The sequence below is a fragment of the Tupaia chinensis genome, unplaced genomic scaffold (genome assembly GCF_000334495.1).
Source record: "Tupaia chinensis unplaced genomic scaffold, TupChi_1.0 Scaffold143756_1, whole genome shotgun sequence".
Classification (NCBI taxonomy): domain Eukaryota; kingdom Metazoa; phylum Chordata; class Mammalia; order Scandentia; family Tupaiidae; genus Tupaia; species Tupaia belangeri.
In genome coordinates, this window is record NW_006203605.1 from 1,170,717 (window position 1) to 1,180,618 (window position 9,902).

Consider the following 9,902-nt stretch of genomic DNA (forward strand, 5'->3'; position numbering starts at 1 on the left):
TGAACTCCCATATAGTCGACCAAGGTTCAAGTCCTGGATCAGGTGGCTTGAAACACACCAGGCACGTGTGCATGCATGCCCAAAATCCTGAGAGGAGAACTAAGAAGGGACTGTGGCACGGCCATCCCCCCAGAGGGTGATTTCTCGCTTTCTGTCCATCCCTCTCTTTCTCTCTAGTGAGCATATGTGCCCTATAGCTAAAATCCCTCTAAAAAAAGAAACCTACAATTGGACGACCAGCATAAAGACACAGCCCGGGGCAGAGCACTACCTTAAACACCAACGCTGGACCAGTGGAGGAGTCCTACCCAGTAGGGCCCCAGGATCTGTTTTGAGCTTTTGACCTTTAAGCACCACTCTGGTCGGTTTAGCATGTTGGCAAGGCCGCTCTGTACGCACGCGCCGCCCCCCCACACCTAGGAACAAAACTTGGGTCAATTTAGCATGTTGGCAAGGCCGCTTGCTATATGCTCCAGAAACTGTGGTAGCCTTGCTGGGAAGCGACCCCCGCCCCCGACTCCCTGATATACTACTATAAAAGAATTACATAGCTCTCTTATACATCCTGAGTATATGATAAAATTTTCCAAAAGTCCCCTGACTGCTCCCCTTTGCTCTGACCACCTACTGTTAATTACAATGCTTCACCCTGGCACAGTCACAATAGAGGGTGTACTGAAGTCACATCTAGGCAGAAATCTTCTTGACCTTTGGAAGGCCCTTCAAGATACATTTAACATAAGCCTAAAAATAACCTTTTAGGCCCAAAACTGGCCCAGGACACCCCCTTATTGAAACTTCACAATAAGCCAATTAGTGATCTATGGTAGGGTCAGGAAACCTGAGACAGGCTCCCCCATCTGCCTGTTTTAAGCTGAAATTAACATATGTTGAGTTAGTATAAGCCAAATTAGTGTTAGTAATATACGTAGACTAAGTTAGTTTAAGGCTAGTTTTATGTAAACACCTCTTGTTAAAGCTACAGGCCAAAGTTAACTTATATTAGGCCAAATTACCACAAGAATTCACTGATTAACAGACAAAGAATTTAGCAAATAAATACAGGGACTCGTGGGTTAATAGAGGAAGGACAGATCTGGCTAACAGCAACAGAATAAACAAACCTGAAGGCTCCAGGGGGAAGAGTAACTATCTTAGCTGAAAGTTCTTATCTGGTTTGGGCAAGCAACAGACAGTACCTAACTACAGTTTCTCCCCGTGTGCTGTTAACTATGAAAAACTGCTAATAAAACACCCTGTGTTGTCTCCTGAGCTACAAGACCCTCTCACCCAAAAAGGCCCTGTACAGTAATCAAGATTTAAGAAGAAAATGTACCAGACAAATAGACTCCTTCATCCTGAGAACTGTGATTATACCTAATCAAACAAGACAGACATCATGTTTTATGATTATTGTTCCTGTGCCTTGAATTCCTGTTTCGTAAAGTAAATCTTTTATTTCCCCCTCACCCCTCCTACTCCTGTAAGACATCCCTCAATAAATACGTGTGTTTGATAGCCACTAGCGAGCGGTCTGGAGTTTTGCTCTTACTTTAGCCAGCTGAAAACATGCTAAAAAGTATTGAGGTTTGGGAACCAGCAGTTAGCGTAATGGCTATGTCACTGGATTTCCACGTAGTCGACTGCGGTTCATGTCCCGGACCTGGTGGCTTAAAACTCACACCGGGCGCGTGTGCGTGCGTGCCCAAGATCCCGAGAGGAGAATGGAGGAGAGGGGATTGCGGCGTGACCATCCCCCCTGGGGGGTGATTTCTCGCTTTCTGTCCCTATGTCTCTCTCTGTCTGTCTGGCGAGCGCACGCGCCCTACAGTGAAAATCTCTCAAAAGAAAAAAAAGTATTGAGGTTTCAGCCTAATTTTGTTCACCTGCACCACCTCTGACAAGTCAACCCACCCCCACCGAGGCTGGACCCCGGCAGACCAGCCCACGCTGGTGTCGAGGGAGCTGGATCTCACAGCGCCAATCCTGTAGTTCAAGATTTGGACCCCACGGCTTGCAAATACTGCCAGCACACATGCAGGCATGCTCAGAATCCCAAAGGGAGCAGGAGCTGGAGAAGAGACTGCAGCCTGACCACTCCCCACAGGTGGTTCCGTCTGTCTGTGGCGAGTGAATTTAAAAACAAGGAAAGAATGGATAGCCCTAGATAAGGACAGAATGGAGATAAATGGAAAGAACGGAGAACCCCGAAATAAAACTATCCCTCTATGGAGGGCTGATTCTCAACACGGGTGCAAGACCCCATTGCAACGGGGAACTACGACCACAGGTGCTAGGGCAACTGGACAGCCATGTGAGAGGGACGGAATTGGACCCTAATCTTAGACATTTTAAAGGTTAACTCAAACGGATCAGAGGCCCAGCATGGTGACACAGTGGTGGTAATATGCTCTCCAACGCCAGAGACCAAGTGTACGACCAAGGTTTGCCCCAGGCCAACCTAGGTGTGCCGGGCAGATACGGGTGCCCACCGTCTGGACTGCCGGGAGTATGGGGAGGGTGGGGTCGAGGCAGGGACCCTTATGAGGGCCCTCCTCCTTCTCTCTTTAGCTCTCTGTCTCTCTCCCATGGGATAAATAAATAAATAGACTTCATTAAAAATCAAATACCAGGGCCATCAAATGGCATCGCATTTGTGTTGCTAGACTCCCACATGGCTGACCATGGTTCAAGTCCCAAACTCAGTAGCTTAAAAATCACATCAGGCATGTGCGTGCATGCCCAAGATCCCAGGAGGAGAATGGGAGAAAAAGGACTGCAGTATGGCCATCCCCACCCCCCGGGGGCTGATTTCTCATTTTCCTTCTCACTGTCTGTCTGTCTCTGTCTGTCTGTCTGTCTGTGTCTGTCTGTGTCTATCTCTGTCTCTGTCTCTCTCTCTCTCTCCAGCAAGTATACGTTCCTTAAGGCAACAACCACTAAAAAATAAATAAATAAAAGAAAAAGAGTATCATGCCAGCAGGAGGCGTGGAGGTTAAGGTGGGTGGATCACACATGGCCAGCTGTGTGGAGAGTCCTGGATCCAGTGGCTTGAAACTCACACAAGGCATGTCTGAGTACGGCACTGTGGAGTGGCCATCCCTCCCGCCTTGGGGATGATTCCTCACTTTCCCTCTCGCTATGAATCTGTCTCTCTGGCGAGCAAACATGTCCTATAGAAAAAAAAAGAAAGAAGGAAAGAAAAAAGTTTAATTTTATGCTGTACATGGGTGAATTCTATGGTTTGTAAATTATATTTCAATAAAGGTGAGTGTGTGTGTACCTCCCTCACCCCCGCAGGAGTGCATATGCTCCTGCCAAACAGAGAGAAGAGGAAACACCCCACACCCACGGGAGTGGTCATGGTGCAACCCTTCTCCTTCGTCTCCCTCCTTGCAGGACTTGGGCACATAGGCACATTCGTCCAGCATGTTTTTCAAGCTTCCACGTCCAGAAATCAAATGGCCATGAGGTCAGCCATATGGGATTTTTCTCCTTTAACCATAGGAACTGGTTCTATAAAGCTGTATTTTTAAATGAACATTTTAAAATAATTACTTAATTTTTATTTATACTTAACTACCATTATTTTTAATGCACCATAGAGAAACGGAGAGAGAGAGGGAAGGTAAGACAGCAAGCCTTCAGATCCAGGACTTGAACCGCAGTTAGCCATGTGAGAGTCCAACACCTTAACCTTCTGGACCCTAAAGCTACATTTTTTTTTTTAGAGAGAGAGATTTTTTGCTCTACGGCGAGTGCACTTGCCAGAGAGACAAGAGAGACAGAAAGTGAGACATCACCCCCCACGGGGAACAGCCATGCCGCAATCCCTTCTCCTCTCGGGATTTTGGGCACACTCCACATCCGCCTGGCGTGAGTTTTAAGCCGCCAGGTCTGGGACTTGAACCTTGGTTGACTACACGGGAATCCAGCAATGTAACCATTATGCCATCTGCTGGTCCCATCTATATTTTTGAAAGATTAAATGTTGGCTGGCTCCATGCACAGACAGTTGTAACATACTGCTCACGGAGTCACAGAGACAGATCCCACACGGCAACCACAGTGTGCACCCTGAGCCTGGTGGGCCTGAGACACACCAGGCACATGCGTGAGCCCCGGATCCAATGGCCAGAGAGCTGGAGGGAGGGCCCCTCTCACTCTGCCCCTCTCCTCCACACAAACACGCACACACTCTATCATGACTAAAAACGAGAAGAATGAAAATAATACCAAAAAAAAGCAGTGAATGTGGAATACTTTGGGGTTCAATTTATTGTTTTCATGTATCTTTTATGTGTACAGGTTCCTGTAATAAAGATACAGAAATTTAATTTCACTCTTTTAAAAATAGGGTACCACTGTATTGTGAACACATTTATGCAATTCAAGAACAATAAGTTAACAAAATAAATTCAGAAGATAAGCAAAGTAAATTTTCTTTTCTCCTAAAAGTCATAACACCCTATCAAAAAAAAGTAAGATTAGCCATAAAATAAAAGAAACAAAATGCTGGTTTGTATGCCAAATTCAGAAACATAAAGCCTTGATGTTGAGATATTAAGATGAGCAGTTGGGTGAGAGAGATACAGGAGTGAGAGGTCAGGAAGAAAGCAGGGAGACCAACGGGGAGAGCTATGAGACCACCTGCAGGGTTGTGCCCACTGCCACACCAGAGCGCCACACAGAGGGCCACGCACCCACTGCCATGCAACTCCTCATGTAGACGTCAAAAACAGTTCTTTTCACATTAACTCTCATCACAAATTCTTATTGCAGATAACTATTATACACATTTAGATATAAAGTGTTAAAGGATGATTAGAAAGCAAGTATGTGTTTCTCAGCCTATGCCATGGTTGTTAAGGCAGCTGGATCCCACAAGGTGGACTTCACAGTTCAAGTCCCAGACCTGGTGCCTTAATGAACACACTGGTCATGTGTGCACGTGTGCCAAAAATCCCAAGAGGAGTGTGGAGGGCATGGGATTGCAGCAATGGCCATCTCTCTTGGGAGCAGAGCAGTGATATCTCTCGCTCTCCCTCTCTCGCTCTCTCTCTCTCTGGCAAACACATGTGCCCTATAGGAGAAACAACTAAAAACAAAGAAAACAATAATTTGATGGTTTTAACAGGTTTATCCCTAAAACCAGGCACAAAAAATTAATTTTAATGCTTTATTAGAAGAAATGGGAGATAATCTCTTTAGCTCCTAAATTCTAGAAATTCCCTTCCATAATTATTACTTGACACTTTCATTCTGGTTTTCTTGTTGCTTTTGTTTGCTTGTTTGTTTACTGCCAGAGGGTGCATGTGCTCACCAAAGAGAAAAGAAAGGAGAAATCACCCCTCAATGGGTATACCCAGCATGTTTCTCTCTCTGTTTTGGGTTTTTTTAAGAGAGTATTGTTATAGAGTATGTGAGCTCACCAGAAAGACAGAGAGCAAAAGGGAGAGACACCCTCTCTGTGTGTTTCAATTGTTTTTTAGTTATTTGAAAGTATTCTCAGGTATAAAACTACATATTGTATGGCATTTTATTTTTTTATGATCAGTTATTTAATTAATAAATGGCCACACTGCAATCCTTTCTCCTCTATTCTTCACTGGGGATTTTGGGCACACACATGCCCAGCATGAGTATCAAGCCATCAGGTCTAGGACTCAAACCAGGGTCGGCCAGGTAAGAGCCCAGCGACATAACCATTATGCCATCTGCTGGTCCCATATTTTCAAGCCACAGGTTGGGATTCCAACCACAGGTGCTCCGTGAGATGCAGCTATCAGGCAGCCCTTAACATGTGTGTACAGGCTCGTTATCTCCCATGTCAAGTGTGCTCAGGATCAGGCTTCATTTAAGAGACGACCTCACTGAACCATTCCCATCGTCAGCAAGGGGGAGTGGAAAATAACTGTGGCGATGACGACCTCAAAGCAAACTGTGAGAGGATCACAGGTTCTGAAGGCAGGCTCTGGGCTGGAGGCTATGGCCCTGCAGCGGGCGGTGTTCATATCTGGAGCTTTACTTTCTCCAGGATATGCTGGTGTTGCCTCTAATTTCAGACAGAAGGAATCAGGTTTCCCTGGAAGGATGACAAATACATCTAGAGGTAGAACAATACTGCTTTTGGGCCAGCCCAATAGCCTAGTGTTTAAGGGAGCCAGATCCCACATGGCTGAGCAGGAGTCAAATCCTGACCCCAGGAGCTTGAAAAAGACATTGTTATAACAGTAACAACAGTAGTGACGGCAGTGACAGGAATGAGGGGGTGGTGGTGACGGTATTCTGAGGATGACAAAATTACAATGTCAATCAAATCTCTGGACCGAAAATGTAATTGGGACATCCAAAAAGTTGAGAGAAATCTTTGGCTTTAGTCTTTTTTTGAGAGTTTTGCAATAGGGCATGGGCACTGACCAGAGAGACAGAGAGACAGGAGTCACCCCCCCATACCGCAATCCCTTCTCCATTCTCCTCCCGGGATCCTGGGCACACACACAACAAACACGCTAGACACGAGTTTTAAGCCACTAGGTTCAGGACTTGAACCATGGTCGAATACATGGGAGTCCAGCAATGTAATCATTACACCATCTCATCTGCGGTCCTGAGAGCAATCTTTAATAGAAATGTTACTAATCAGAAGGGATGTCTGACAGCTCTGTGTGTTTCAACTGTTTTTCAGTTATTTGAAAGTATTCTCAGGTATAAAACTACATATTATATGGCATTTTATTTTTTTATGATCAGTTATTTAATTTCTTGGTAAGAAATTAAGAACACGAATTCATGAGGATAAACCCCACTTGTAAGTGCAAACACAGACCCCAGGCAGCCCTGGAGCTGAGGAACAGCTTTGATTTTTGGTAAAATTTGCAAGTCCACAGCTGTCTGATCAACTTCGCGCTGCTCTGTAATCTGGTATCTCTCCTTTTCTGTGTCAAAGATCTCACCTCCCTGCTGCCTGGGCTTCCGTAGCTGCTTTCTCCTGAAGTAAGCATCAGTGAGGTGCTTTGGGAATTTTACTTTGCTAATATCAGTGTTTGTGGAGGTGGTGATGACAGATTTCTGGTGCATTCTATGCAGTGGAACGCGATTGAGGGCCAGAGGTCCAGGCACAATAGCAGCCACTGCTCAGCTGCTTCAGGAAATTCACTCTCTTGCCCTTGTGGCATCCAGTGAGGATAGTCAGAACACTCCCAGGACTGATGCTGGCTTGCAGCTTTCTCACATGCTGACTGAAGGGTTTTTTGCCGTGGCTCGACAGCTTTTTTTTTTTTTCTTTTTTTGGAGAGGCTTTTGTTATAGGGCGCATGCACTCACCAGACAGAGAAGCAGAGACAGCTTTTGAGGCATATCTTCAGTAGGATAACACCCAGAATTTTGCAAAGTTCAACCACTCAGGTACCACCTTCTTGTCTCCACCAACTGGTTTCGTGACAGTGGCAAGAACCTTCTCCTTTTTCTTTGTAATCCTGGATTTAGTGGCCGAGTGTTTCCTCTTGTACATGGCCTTTTTCCTAGAATATAAGGCAGACTGGGAGTATCTGCTAATGCCCCAGACTAGGACCAGGTTTCAGCTGCAATGGGGCTTCCCCTTCTTGGGCCTTTTAGCCTTGGGGTCACCCTTTTTAATTTTGCCACTGGCATCAGCCTTCTTTGCTTCAGGTTTCTTCTCCTTAGTGTCCTGCTTCGCAACTTTTTCACCTGCCACCTTATACAGTGGGAAAGAGGTTTAAGCTCCAAGGCATAAAACTTTAAAAACTACTGTGTATTATTGCTATTGGATTTTTTTTTCTCTTCAATGAGTATTTTAATCAAGAAATTGTACCAGGACCAGCAGATGGCATAATGGTTACGTCGCTAGACTGCCACACAGTTGACTGTGTTTTGAGCTTAAAATGTTCGCTGGGGACTTCCGGTTCGGGTATGGACCAGTTGCCATGTGTCCCAGGCGTAGACCGGCAGGCAGCCAGCTGGAGACCCTGGGAGCCATCTTCTCTCAGACTCGGGACCAGATTCCATCTGTGGTGTTGAAGGAGCAGCCCCTCTGGTATGACATAGATGACACCTTTCCCCCGCTGAGAGAGCCGATCTTCTGAAGGCCCGGCTTCCGACACGGCAAAGCCAAACCTGCCATCCAGGACATCTTTTACAAAGAGGATCGGATTAGAGCAAAATTTTATTCAGCCTACGGATCTGATAAAAAGTTTTTGATCTGTTCAATTCAATCTTCAAGTCTACCTGTCAACGGTTTGTGGAGAAGTACATGGAGCTACAGAACCTCGGAGAAACAGATGAAGAGAAGTTATTTGTGGAAACATGAGCAGGAGAAGCGAGGACCCAACAGGAAGGCAGTCACATTTCCCGCAAAGCTGAACAGATGAGTGAGAGACCCCCAACTGCACGGGAAGAACACCAGCCTCAGAAAGAAGTTCCACAGGACCAGCACGTGCAGACACCTGGAGCAAGGCAGAAGGTCGCTCACCTCCCTGCAGGGCCAGCACACGGGCACACCAACCACTGCCTGAGCTCCCCAGGTGAAGGCCCGGCTGTCTCTAACTGTATGACTGTCCATGGATATGATGTGTGCTTCCTTTCTGCTCCTGTTACAGAGCTGTGATAAAGCTCAGTATCCTGGTTCAAAGAAGCAGTTGTGGAACTCTTCTGTTAGGACATTATTAAATAAAGAATTCCCTAGCAGTTAAAAAAAAAAAGAAAATAAAAAAAACCTCTCGCTGGGCACATGTGCGTGCGAGCCCAAGATCCCAAAGGGAGAATGGAGGAGGAGGAGAAGGAACTGCAGTGTGGCCATGCCCCCTGGGGGTGATTTCTCACTTTCTATCTCTCTGTCTCTCCAGTGAAAGCATGAACCCTATAGCAAAAATCTCTCTAAAAATAAATTGTACAGTAAACATGCATACGGTTGTAACTTAAGCAGGACACATGAACCCTCAGAACTCTCCGAAATAACAGGTAGGCTATTTTTAAAATGAAGTTTCATTTTGTTACTACTTCTAAATAATAGATCAGACCAATTACAACTCCTCCCCAAAAAATACCCGTGACTATTCCTTTGCGTGTTGCTAGTGTGTTAGAACATCTTTCCTTCTGTGAATGCTGGCAGACTGTAGTTAAAACTCACACCTTTCCCTCCAGCATCTTTCGAGTTGTGTATGTGTGTACAAGACGTGTGAACAAATGAGATACAGTTTCATTTGTAAAATAAAGGTGAGATACAAAAAAAAAAAAAAAAAGAAAGAAAGAAAAACACAAAGTCAATTCCGGGACGTGATTCAGAGAAAAGGGTGCTAATAAAGCACCTCGCTTATTCTAAACTGCTGCGGTCAGCAAACTAAAGAGAACAATAATCCTATTACAAGGATTGGGGGATCAGCACAGGCACTCTGCAGTGGGAGGCTGAGCACTGCGCTGCCCCTTCCTTGGCTCACAGACCTGCTGCGTGTCCCTGGAGGAGGACGCTCGTGCACTAGGTAACAGTCCCCCACGGGATCCTCACAAACCCTACTCTCCTTTCTCCAAGCGCTCATGCTGGGAATCCACTCCCTCCATTCCTGAGACAGATCACCTCCTAGAGCACTGAGCAGAGAGGACGTGGACGACCCGAGCTCAGACCCCGGACCGCTCCTACCTGAGGCCGGCCAGGAGGGCTCGCCGCCCTCACCGCGCGACTCCCCGCAGACTTTCCTTCCAGGGCGCCTGTCCAGGTCCCAGTGGCGGACCCAGGCAGGGGAACGGAGGGTGTAGAGAAAACCGCGGGCTCCACTCCTGCTCCGGCCTCCGGTGCGCAGCTGCGGCGCGTCACGGCCGGGAGGCGCAGGCGGCACCCGCAACTCCCGACACCGGCAAAGGAGACGGCCGCCACCCGAGCGGGAAGC

The 9,902-nt window shown here is 46.6% G+C and overlaps 1 protein-coding gene and 1 pseudogene across 5 annotated transcripts in view; one reads left to right on the forward strand and one right to left on the reverse strand.

Moving 5' to 3' along the window:
- BBS9 (Bardet-Biedl syndrome 9) overlaps positions 1-9,902 on the reverse strand; it is a 296,326-nt gene that overhangs the window by 283,974 nt on the left and 2,450 nt on the right. The window contains exon 1 of one of the 5 annotated variants that reach the window (XM_027766859.1): positions 9,656-9,896. The exons of the other annotated variants lie outside the window; for them this stretch is intronic. The gene's annotated coding sequence lies outside the window, so the exon portion shown is untranslated. Of the gene's footprint in view, positions 1-9,655; positions 9,897-9,902 lie in introns of those variants that run through there. 5 annotated transcript variants of the gene reach the window in all.
- On the forward strand, positions 7,588-8,735 carry LOC102502227 (28S ribosomal protein S23, mitochondrial pseudogene; annotated as a pseudogene).